The sequence below is a fragment of the Excalfactoria chinensis genome, chromosome 4, assembly GCF_039878825.1.
Source record: "Excalfactoria chinensis isolate bCotChi1 chromosome 4, bCotChi1.hap2, whole genome shotgun sequence".
NCBI classification, from domain to species: domain Eukaryota; kingdom Metazoa; phylum Chordata; class Aves; order Galliformes; family Phasianidae; genus Excalfactoria; species Excalfactoria chinensis.
This window is the reverse complement of record NC_092828.1, coordinates 7,006,151-7,019,587: the sequence shown is the minus strand read 5'-3', so window position 1 is coordinate 7,019,587 and position 13,437 is coordinate 7,006,151.

The window sequence follows — 13,437 nt, the reverse complement described above, 5'->3', positions numbered from 1 at the left end:
CTTCTTACAATGTTCCCTTCCAGTCCCTCTCTATTCCTAGTCAGGTTCTCATTCCTCCGTACTGAAGTCACTAATCTCCTCCTGACAGTCTATGTTAGCCCGATGTCTGATGAGAGGTCTCCTCTTTTATCTATAGTAGATGAAAAAAGTGATACTAGTACTCATATCTGTAGTACATTTTCTTGGTTTTTGTTTTTTTTTGCTTGTGAGTTTTTATTTTTCCCACCATCCCTGTATGTATTCGAGAGCAATGGAAATGTGGCACTAAGGGACATGATTAGTAGGCATGGAGGGGATGAGTTGGGGTTGGACTGCATGATCTTAGTGGTCTTTTCCAAACTTAATGATGCTTTGATTTTAAATTGGAAACTCATTAACACCAAGAGTCTTTGCACAGAGAATTATTTGCATTGTGGATGGGTTTCTCCTTTGCATAACATCTCCTGTTCCATAATAGGATATCATCATAGTATCATCATAGTATCATGCGAGTTGGAAGGGACCTTAGAGATCATCGAGTCCAACTCCCGGGATTCGAGCCCTCTAGTGTAGCAGAGCGGCAGATATATTTATGGACTATCAATCAGATCAATATATTAGTAGATCACTGTCTTAGCTGTGCAGATACTATTCTGAGGTGGACTTTGCCACAGATATCAGAGAACTCCTTCCTGTCATGGCTTCCCATTTACCCTCTGAAAAACTGTTATGAAGAACTCCATATCTGAGGAAATGAGTCAAATATGATCAATACAGTAGGTTAGAGTTGTGGGGAGCCTTTAGGATCAAATGCTAACGATTTCATTCCATTGAAAATAATGACAGATGATAAACATTAGGCGATGGGTAGCAGTAGTAGTGGCTTTGTGGGGAGACAAGGCAATGCTGGCAAGAGCTTAGCTCAGACTGCCTGTGGAACAGCTCAGGCTGTTCTGTGGAAAGGCTTTATTTCCAGGATGCTGATTAGATTGCTGTCCTGCCACAGAGCAGCAAATAAAATCTCTATGTATGTTTATTTTAAGCAGGGCTCAGGGCCTCCTGGCTCCCTGCTTCCAACCAAGCAGCTCCCTGGATTTCTCCCTCAATAGAAAATTGTTTGCCTGTCATTTAATGTTTTTAAAATCTCTACAATTAAATATTGAACAAGTGTCAGTCATATTGTCTTCACCTGAAAGAAAAACTTTGACAGTGACTTAATGTCTTTATTTCTCTCTTGGTTGCATCACCACTCATGCTGAGCACCCATTTACAGGCTTCTAGTGAACCTAACTAAAATGGCCCTTCAGTGGCACAATGTGGTTTTAGAAATTAGAAGACAACTTATTGAATTTCATTATCAAACCAAAAGCAAGAACAACTATCCACGAAATTTCTAGCTATGAGATCACTACAACAACAACAACAAAAGTCAACAAAAAAGTAAAACAAAACCACAGTGTGCAGATATTTTCTAATAATTAGAGCTGCCAAATTTGATTCTCGGTGCAGTTTTTGCCCTTGATGCCAGAATTGCTATGGCAGTAACCAGCGTGTTCTCTGGTTCCCATGCACGTAGTGTTTCACATGGACCTGTATGATACAGCAAGGTTAAACACAGGAAAAAAAAATCATTGAATTCTGTCCTGGCTTCAGAAAACCTTTAAAAGTTTGGTTATTTTGGTTTATCTTCCCTTCTAATTCCCTCAGAAACATAACATCTGCCTACATCATTTCAGCAAAATGAGAGATGAATGACTGCACTGCTTCTTACCCCACTCCTTCTACTCAAAGGGAAAGCAATGGTAAGCAGGATGTCAGGCTGAGCAACTGTTTAACTCATTCTCAGCTCTCCCAACAAAGCTGTGCTTGAAAGTTGCACCTTCTCCAGCTGCGAGATATTGATGCCAGCTGTACTATTAATGATGGAGAGGTAAGTCATGCGCAACTACTTGATGACAGCTCAACAGAATTTAGATTTTTCGGTTCTTATGATCACATCTTTACAGGCAGACACAAGGCAGATTTAGGAGGCAGGTAGGAGAGGTTAACCCAGTCCTATGCTCAAGGCAATGATGTGAGCTTTGAAACCCATCACAAAGGCATGGGGAACTTGCATCATTTTGTAGACATCTCCAAATGTGTCTACAGGTTTGTTATTTTACTGCATCCTACTCTTATGTGAGCCACATATTGGCGATAGTAAGAGCACATCTCCAGAAACAGCCATAAAACATACACTAAATCTGCTTGGCTGGAGATTCTGTTTCTCCACTCAACAAAGTGATTGCATGTGCAACACAAAAAAACCTGCAGAGGCAGATCTGTGATTAAATATCAATTTGGCTCAAGCAAACATGCTTGTGCATGCATTTCCAGCCAGTTACTGCTTAGAATACTCTCCTCTGTGTCCTCATCTTAGAAAGGATGCAACAAATACAGCATAAAATTGTTGTTGACGTTGTTGTTAATATTTTAAAGAGTTACAGGAGATCTTTCTTCAGTCAGATTTACAAATGTTTTTTTAGCCTAACCCAAAGGCCTACTGGGAGAACTGCCTGTAACACCAGAAAAAATAGAAGGCATCATACACAGGAAAAAAGCTTTCTATCAGCTGTGGTTATAAGTGAACTTTTCCTTTAGCTTCTATTCTACAAAGCTGAGCATTGAAGATGTCGTGATACTTTCTTTTTGATCAAGATTCCAGTCAAGTTTTGGTATAATTAAATACAACTGTATGTAGTTCCACTCTCAAATATTCAACAGTTCAACTTCCAGCCACAGATGCAGACAAAAACCTGCAGAGATAATCTCACTGACCAGAAGCAACTTCAGCATATTCCTCTACCTGTTACAATTTCCATCAATTTCCCAACAAATTCAAAATGGCCATTCTGTATGGAGTTTCAGACATCTGCTAATTCTACTTTTGATGAGGCCTTTGGACTATGTGGTGGGGATACCAATGTCTTCTTTGGTTTCTTTTGAAAGGCCAGAAAAAGAAATATATAGAAGTAATATGTCCTAAGTACTGAATCCCAGGGTCCTAACACATAGAAGTAATATGTATTTGGTTGCCACTGCAACCAACACTGGAAAGTACTGAATCCCAGCACTATACTAGGATCTACTTGAGATACAGTCCACTGAGGAGACGGCAGCACTGCTGGTTTAGGACAAACTTCTGAGAGCTGCCTGTTAATGATTCACTTCCTTTTGTCAAGAGAAGGAACTGTAATTCAATTTTTAAAGAAAACAGTTCCAAGGAGAATCTGTGCTACCAGTGACTCTTGGGTCAAGAACTTAAGGAAGATAAAATACCAGAGCAGCCGGATAAGAGTTCATCCAGACCACTAGAAGAAAATTAGACATTTCTAAACACACAATAAAAAACAACGAACCCAGAAAACTATCCTGTATTTATATAAGTTTGACCAAGTAGTTGCCCTGACTCACTGAGTTCTAGAAATCTTAACAAGAAAATCCTATTAAATTAAAAAAAAAAAAAAGAAGTATTAATATTAAACTATGTACAGTTCACAGTTCTGATATTTGTGCTCTGCAAACCTTTCCTCTTCCTGCTGCATCATCTCCATAGTTTTAACCAGCACTGTGGGTTTTTCTTAGACTTTCCTGAATTCTTGTTGATACAAAGCAAATTCAGGTATTTGGTTGCCACTGCTGCAAGCAGGAGCATGTGAGCCTGTCAGTAAGGCCTCTGGACACATTATAGGTGGCAGTTGCCACTTTCTCACTAGTGCTTATATTATTCAGAAACTTGGTCACAGTAGTCCTGACCAAACCTGGAGGTATCAAGCATCCTACTCTAAATTTAGCTTTAGTTTCATGTTGAGCATTGTACAGCTGGTTATAGGCTTAGAGATAGAAAGACCTGTATCCAATTTAAAGTCTTTTTGATTAAGTAAACAGGTGTACAGGAACTGTTGTGATTATCTTGGGTAAAGAGACTGTAAAATGTGATGCCTCTGGTATTGCTTTCATTTCCAATCTAGAATACAAATGCATAAAATATACCACTGTATATTGGTGTGGATTTCATGCCAACAATAAGAGCCCCATTCAGTACAAAACAACTCTATGCAATTAGTCAAATGAATATGCCGACCAATGAACACAGCCATAAAACCCACCCAAAGTCATATGTAAGTTCTCAGCTCCTCTAGAAACTCTGCAAGCTCCCAAAGCTTCATTAAGCTTACTGACAAAATGGGAAGAGTGAATTACAAAGGTAAGCAAGCAAGCCAAGCTTTGGGCAATACTGGTAATGCTCACGTTAATCATTTTAGAAATTAAATTGTTTAAATTAAGATATCAACCCATTTGTATTTATTATAGAGAAAGATTTCAAGTGGAAGATTCAAAGGAGACAAATCAGGCTCTCTCTCTTTGAACAGACCTCTGGCACGGCATATATCCTGCCAATGACTGTGAAGGAAGCCAGGGAAACCAGTCCCCTAATCTACACATACAAGTCTTCAGTTTAAAACTACTCGTCTGTGAATATCTTTCACAGAGAAAATCAGAGCGTGCTCAGAAACAGACGAAACCTTTTGTGCACAGAGGGAAGTGCTGAAAACAAGAGTTGAAACATCAGCCACATCTGGACATAATCCATAGACAAACTTTCCCTTGAATTTGAACTTGGATTCAAAGAATAGAGGGTGGGAGGGAGGCTATAAACCCTCCTGTGATGTGACAAGTGTGGGTTGTTCTCATTAAGGTGATGCTGTGCTTTTAATTAAATAGTTGCTTCGTTTGGCTCAGAAGTGTCAAATATAATTAATACACTGATTGCTCCACAGTAATCTCAGGAGATTCTTTTTTTTTTTTTGCTTCCTTCAAAGGCCACACACTGCTCAGATGGAAGTGGAATGGTCCCTTTGCTACCAGCCTGGATTATCTCTAATTTCAGTGCTTGCCTCTTGTTTTACTGTCTGTCTTTTCTTCCGCTACTGAGTGCACAGCCTTTCTTTCCTATCAAAGGCCTTTTAAACTTCCACGTTGTTGGAATACATTTGATTACCTCAGGAAAGCTAGAGAAATGTACAGGCAACTGAGCATCTAGCTGTCTGCCTATCTATGCATGCACTCACTTCACAGGGGTTAAGAAGGACATAAATTCTACATGATGTGTGCATGCATATACACATACTGTAGTACCAGCAAGATGTATTGTGACTACAGTATATCAGAGCTGTTCCTACTATGGATCAAAGGAGCTTTCTCCTACAGTTTTCTAGACTGCTTTTCTCAGATGAGAGTCTTTTCTCCCTCAGAAGGAAATGCATGCTTTACATCTTACACCTTTCTGTCACCAGATGTACAAGGAAAGCTGACATTTCATTATTCTGCTCTTCATAGCATTCCCAGTCACCAAAGTGAAATGTCACAAGTAAAAGCCCAGGTTTTGCTATGGGGTTTCTGGTGCTGTCATCTTCTCCTTGCATTAGTGGGTGATGCCAGAGATGTGGCTGAGCATGGATCTGTCAGTACAGAGTCCCTATGAGGAGGACTCTTGGGTACATTGTGGCCTTCTTTGGGCTCCTACCTCCCTAGGAAGCCATGTCTCAACCAATACATATACATACACATATACATATACATATACACGTACACATTCTCTGTCTGATTTTCTTCCTGTGATATTGTTATCCAGCTTCTCTAGGACAAACCTGAGGCTGAATTTCAAATTGCTCTTCATGTGTTTCACAAATAAAAGCCATATATACAAGTACTGCTGTTGAATTGTAGGGCTGATGGGCTCTCATACATGGGCACAATACAGTTAAGAAACACAGACTTTTAGGTTCTTCAGGCACAAAGAGTTGTGACAGGCATACTCTCACATAGCAAGCTAAGGCTTTTTCTCCTGCCCAAGTCCCAGGTTTTCCTTCCTTGCTTAACAAAGACCCCAAAGTTGGTGGCCTCTCTGCACAGCCCGCAGAGACATCTAGTGACTGAACGACATACTGCTAGCAAGCATGGGACTGCAACGGGCTGTTCCGGTAAGCTATGCGCTTCCTATTTGTTGTAGATACTTCTTAGTAAATACAAATATTTTAAAAATAAATCAGGACCGAGGCATGTTCTCCCAGTGGCCCAACAGGATGCTATCCCACTGTTTATCTTGGTTGAACACACTAGGTTTTGTTGTAAGGAAGCATTACTCAGTTTGATGCAGACACAGATTGTTAGCATTTTGTATTTGCCCAAAATGTCTGGAGAGGATGCAGGGTAATCTGCAAAAGTTCAGCCAGATGGATGTGTTGCTTTGTGCTGGTATAAATCATGGAGAACTGAGCTGTTGCAAGAAGGAAAGAGGTTATATCATTTACAGCAGAAGCTGCTCAGGTCTTTGCATGCAGACCTGCTTCATATCTAACTACCAGAGCTCTTCAAAGATTGAAAGCTCTGATTCATCCAGGCTCCGAGGAGATCATGGTGCTCATCAGAGTTTAACAGGACCAAATGTTTCCAGTTGAATCGTGAGATTAGAGCTGAAGGATGCTGATATCTCTGCAGGCACGGACACAGAAGCACGTTCCTCTGAAGTAGCAGCAAATCAACTTAGTTGTGGTGGCTGGGATTGGCTCTCCTCGAGCAGCAAATGTGAATTATTGCAGTCTAACTCAACTCACAGTGGAAAGAGTTTCAGATAAATTGCATTGTCTCTCATCATCCATATGCCCTGACAGTTACTACTATGTCTCAGCTGACTTTCGAGCCTAAACAGGATTTAAGTAGAACATGTGTTCATAGATCTTCTAGCAATCCAAATACTCAAGATATAAGCTGTTGGGCAGAATTGATTGCTCTCATCTGCTTATCAGCTCTGTCTTGTATACACTGCCAATGATGTCTGAGCTTGCTCTGACTTGTGCAAGTAGTACTAATCCATTGCACTCACACACCTGGTGCAGGATCTGCTGACTACCTCTTCCAGATTGTCTAGTGTTTCCAGACCTGACTTAGATTAATATTGTCACAATTCACTTGTTCCTCATGTTTGCTCAGAAACAAGAACTTCCTGGGTTAGCACACATGTGGTTTGCTATTCAAACGCCGAATCATTTCTGAGTGCTTGAAAGAGCTGGTTCAAAGATAGCCCTAAACCACAGCAGTGACAGAGAGAGAATAACCTGCAGAGGGCTGATTTCTAATATTTAGAAACAGTACAGCAGCTCTAGGTTTGTTATCCCTTGTTATCATCAGTTACAACTAAATAGTCTGGATGTGTGTACATATTTAATATCTGGCTGGTGACCAGAGGAGAAGAACAAAAAGAAAATGAATAATAAGGAGGGAGAAATATTGAACAGATATCTCTTTTTATCTCAACGTTTTTCATGGAAGCTTGAGGATTGGTTTCAATTCATCTCAATTAGCTCAGCCCACCCCAGTTATGGAAGGCTGGAACCCACTCAAGTTTTTACCATAAGAACAACTCGATAAAAATGACAAAAATACATGCTAATAGCTTTTGTGTCTTGTGTGTGTGTAATGTCTGGGCTCATATAAGTGTTAACAATCATTACTGCTTCCTTGTTTGCTGAAATAAGTGAAACCACGTTCAAAGTGTCCAAACAACCTAACTTCATTTTCCTATTTCCATCTCGCAAATAATATTTGATAAAACAAATTCATCATCACTGCCAGCAGTTCCAAAATAAAGATGTCAAAAGAAAAATATAAGGAATAAATTAAATCCCACCTCTCTTTCATAACTGAGGACCAAAAGAGTCTAAAGTAAGTACATAAATAAACCTCTGAGGATCATTTTGACCCATCTAAACGACACAATGGTTTTGTGGTGATTTCCAGCTCTGTCTGGGTATGTTTACCAGCAGATGTTTCTTTTCCTATTGATCAACAGGACTAAGAAAAGGAAAGAAGTAATCCACATAGAAAAATACATGTGCTTTCATCTGTCTAGTTAGGGTACTATGGTTAGGCTGTGGTTGGATTTGATGATCTTCAAGGTCTTTTCCAACCTGGGTAATTCTATGATTCTATGGTTCTATGAAGGGGCATTCATGTGGTGGCTACTCATGACAGCATTACTGAGTGGGGATGCTAAATCCCTTAACCTGGGCATCCAACTTAAACTGTATTTTCCAGTGTCTGGAAGATGCATACAAAAGATGCTGTGTTTGCATACCCCTTTCACACACACAGACTGCCACTGTAGCTCTTCATGGAGTGTGATGGATTACTCACTGCATTTATACACAGACCTGGTGCCAGGACCCTCAACCTATGCTCTACACTATGGAGCTTATGCAGAAAGGACTCTGATCTTGTTAATGCCTAGCAATGTATAGCAGGCCTCAGTTTGCCCAGCAGGGATTGTCCATGCAAATAACCCATTCTATACATAAAAGGATGACTTTGCTGCTCTTCCCTTACATCCACAGCTAATGCAAGAGCTATAGGTCTATGAAGTTTTTTTCTTCTGGGCTTATTTAAGATGAAAACAAGCTATTCACAGTAAGTGGGATGAGATAGTGATAGCACCATTCCAAAATAAACATCTCAGTAAAAGATCCTACAGTCAATCACTGTGCCATAAACCACAGCCAAATAAAAGGGGAAAACAAAATGATGGAAGTGTTTCCTTCTAAGTGAGCCTCCCTCTTAGCTCTCTGGTAGTTTCTTTGCCTTACGATCACTCATTCATGATTTTCTCTTCTACTCACAACCCTTCCTTTGAGGAAGCCCTGCAGTTCTCTTCAGAGGGTCAGTGACACAGATTCAGCACGTGACAATATTGTCCTGTCTGTGCTTGGTGGATTCTCCACTTCTTTTTTCTCTATGATTCAGACATAGGGTTGATTCTACAAAGACATACGCTTTTGCTGTTATTAACCTTTATAAACTCTTTCGTGGGATCCCATCATTGGGCCTGGGCAGTGGCCTCTGGCTAGACCTCCTAACCACCATATACTGTATTTGTAAACAAAGTTCACTCAGCCTTTAGCATCCAGTTTGCATGAAATCCTGCCAAGTCTGTCAGCATTAAATGTTGAATCGATAGTGAACTTTCATAAAGCGGGTCATATAATAATCTTTTCCATGAATTACTGTTGGGAATTGCTATAAATTGCTTCACAACTGGATCCAAGCTGTATTTTTACTGTCCCTTTGCAGTACATTCATAGAAAGAGGAACCAAATAAGATGTATTCTACCTCAAAATCTTGTGATCTTGCCCATCTTTGATCATGCAGTGTAAAAAATGGAGCCATTCTGTGCAATATACACGGGAGCTTGTGTCAGTCCTGTACACAAATAAATCCTGTTTTAAAGAGTTGAAATCTCACCCTAGAATAGAAATATCAGGAATGTGAAGAAAGAGGTAAAAAAGATAGATAGTTTGTTTCTTAAGAGCAAAAATGCAAATACAGTGATTGTTCGTCTCCACAGGAACTAAGAGTTCACAGCTTCTCTAAAAGCAAGCCCAACACTATGAAGGACTTCTATAATATCCAACAGTACTATAAACTCAGCTCTGCTGTACCTTGCTCCTTTGCTCTTGACCTGGCTCCAGCTGGGACAGAGTAGTTTGTCACAGTGTATAGTATGTTGCTATGCTTTGGCTTTAGGAGAAAAACACTGTTGATAACACACCAATATTTTAGCTGTTGCTGAGCAGTGCTGTAGAGAGCCACAGACATTTCAGTTTTTCAGCTTGTAATACTGTTCTGTCAGCACGGGGATCTGGAGGGCATGAGGAGCTGGGAGGGGACAAAACCAGTACAGCTGACTTACGCTGCCCTAAGGGATATTTCAAACCTTATGATATCGTACAAAAAAAACCTTCAAAAATGGTGGGGACTTGGCTGGGGGAGCAGCTGCTGCTTGTAGGTTGTCTGGGCATCAGTCTGCAAATAGTGAGTAATTGCTTGTACATCACTTGTTTTTGTATACATATATCTATACATATGTACAAACATATATATTTACTCAAGAATATGTGTACATGGTACTATATATATGTATTATCATTACTATTTTTTTTTTCTCTTCCTTTTCTGTTTTATTAGATACTTATTATCTCAACATATGAGTTCTACTTTTTTCCCCTAATTCTTTCCACTGTCCCACAGGGAGGAGGGAGAGTGAGTGAAAGGTGCTCAGCTGCTTTCCAGATTAAACCATAACAAGTCTCCAATCCTGTGATCACCCCTAGACTTAAACTCTTCCATGTAGAACAGTCCTGAAGAGAAGCACATAAGTGTCAAAAACTGGGATGCATAACTTTGCGACACTTTCCTGAACCTGCCATTAAAGTTCCAGCCCCAAAAGATGCTGATTTCCTTTGGTTTCTATTAATACCAACAACACATGATGAAATTGGGTGCTTTCTTGCATGTACTAAGTGACAAGCAAGACCATCCTGGGTAATTCTATGATTCTATGATTCTATGATCCTCTAACATCTGGAATAGATGCCCCATCCCAACTATATATCATACCTATAACTTCTGATACCTAATATTTTCCTGGGCAAAAAAAGAAAGAAAATATCAGCACAGCCAAACCTCCGTTTATCATTTTCCCCTTGCAAATTGCAGACATACTTTGATTATGTCTGTGCTAGTCTCCATATCTTCTTTTTTTTCCCTTTGTTTGTTGATATCCGGTATCATCTGTTACAGGGAAAGTCATTCACTCTGTTTCTGTTCATGAAACATCCTTCAGCCCCCAAGTGAGAAGTTAAGAAATTTCTCAAAAGTAAAATCATAAAGTTTTGAGGATGGAAGGAGATAACTGGGAGCCAGGGAAGAGAGAGGACAGAATGTGTGCAGTCAGCAGGTCCTGCAACAGCTGAGAGCCCTTTGAGGAACTCGATCCTGTTTTGTATCTTTTCCAGACCATTTTTTAGGACTGTGGGTTGAAGAGGGCTGCCAGGTAAAAGGTCATGAACACCCAAGTCCTCTACTTTTCCTCTGCAGCCCAGAAAGACCTCCCCACCAACACTGCACCCATGTGCCCCAATCTTTTCCCAGAGGAATCATCCCTACAGAAGAAGAGTTACGTGATTTTCCTCCTTGTGCCTCCAACCCTTCCTTGTGTGGAAGGCAATGGTCCACAGGGGACCAGACAAGCATTAGCAATCTCATTCCATGCTGAACACTCCAGAGAAATGACAAGCAAGAAGTAAATCTTCATTTATCCTTATTGCACACAGGAATACTGGCATTTTCCAGGCTGCCAGAAATATGACTTCTAAGAATGAGATTCATACACAAAGTATTAGATAGTAGAAAATGTATGGACATGCAAATCTTTTCTTAGGCAATCATGGGATGGCTGGCAGGAAAACTGTGGTGTTCTGGAGCTAAACTGGAGAAAGGCAAGGACAACTAGGGTAGTTGTTGCAGACCAATGATGAAACTATTTCATTACTTATTAGGAAAATGTAGAAATATGTCACAAAAGATATATATTTCTACAATCCAGTAAAGGGGTGTGCACAGGAAAGGTATAGGAGAAGGAGTGGAGCTCCTTTGAGTCTTGGAAAAAGGAAACTCAGGTCTGGCAATGTAGCCCGCAGCAACTGCTCACAGAGCACCAGCTGTGCCTGGGCCATCTCAACCAGATTAGGGTTCATAATTGGTGAGGAGCAAAGAGATTTACTAAGGATCAAAGACAACATTTCATATGTATCTTTTTCTAAGGCTTACTTACTCAAGTACTTGTGACAGTTCCAAAACTCTCTGAAATCACTGGGACTTTCTCCACTGACATCAACAAGATCCAGATCCAGCCCATAAAGAGCTGTAGCAAGACTGCAACCATATGGAATTATTTCTGAGCTACAGTAGTAGGAGATATAATGAAAATATGTTGGCTTGTTTCAGTTGGTAAACATAGAATCTTGGCAGGCAGTGAGAGAGCAGATGCTAAGTGGCCTCAAACTGTCCTCTCCTCCTTAGAGGTGGCCACGTTGGATGAGGGAGAAGACCCAAGAAGAGGGCACTGTGGGCACACTGGCATTGCTACTGACTGCTTTCTACCCATCCTGGGGACACATAGAACTTTCCAGGCCTGGCAGTCTGAAGACTAAACATTCCCTGTATCCAAAAAGACCCATGGGAAAGGACATACTGAGCTAGATAAATTACAGTTATGGAATACAAGTATTTAATTAAATCTTGTCTGGCTGCATTTTGTACCCTCCCCCTGAAAAAAAGTCCAACTTCAAAACTAATCTGGAACATTGGAACTGACTGCTTATGTTATAATTTACTAGAAACTGTTGTCATCACTTCGGTTCATAGAAAAGAAAAATAAGAACAGCAACAGCTTTCATCAGTTCCTATTTAAAAACAAACTGCTGCATACTGGGGGGCAAGGGGGAAAAAAGAACCGATAATTAAAAAACAAAAACAGAGATGGAGCCAAGATCAACTTTGTGGTAAGTGCAGAGAGGTCAGCCAGGCCAGCCAAGATGGAGAAAGGTGGGTCAAGTTAGAAGAGGGCAGACAGGTTTCCCAGTGTCTTCCCACTACCATGCAGCCCTTCGGTAATCCTTCCCAGGCTTTTGCAGGGTTAACTGCTTTGTCTTGACTGTCTGCTAGCAGCTGCACATCTGTATGGTGGTGCATGAAGCAGATGCTGTTGACAAGAGAAAAGTGGGGCTGCTGAAGGGTAGTGCCTCAGTGCAAGATCCCCATAATGTGATTTGGTTGAAGGGCATGGCTACTGATGCACTGCTGCAAATGGCCTTTGGGGATGCTGTCTGCTCCACATCTGGGATCCTGACTCTCTATCCATCCCACCTAGAGAACTTATTTACTTTTCAGATCTTCTGTGCAGCCATTTTTTTGTGATCTGCCATAAAAGTGTCCTAAACTTGTGAGTTTTGTACAATATATGGGTGGGGAGGCACTGGCACAGGTTGCCCAGAGAAGTGGCAGACACTCTGACCCCAGAGATATCCAAGGTCAGTCTGGATGGGACTCTGAGCACCTAATGGGGCTGTAGGTGTCCCTGTTCATTGCAGGGGGGTGGGACTAGATGACCCTTAAATGTCTTTTCCAACTGAAATGATTCTGTGGTCCTATTATTCTATGATATATAAAGAAGAAAGCTGTTTTTAAAGTAGTTTACGAGATCTATACTGCCCAGTGTATTTTCCTAGGCATGACTGCTCAGGTGGCATAGAGACATAGCAGCAGGGCCAGTGGCTGTAAATGATTTTAGTACGGCAAATTCAGCTTGGCTAATTCTTGCAGAGCAGTTCTCTGGAGGTTAATATTTTCTGTGTCTGGTTTCAACCAGCTGGTGAACAGTTAAAGGAAAATGTCAGCACACACCGTCCCCCCACCAGCACTCTGCTCAGCCTGGGGTGTGTCAGAAAATTCTACTCACGTCTCCCTGTTGAAATGCTGCTTCGTTCTGAGTCACTACTGGATGGATTGAGTTTATTCAAACT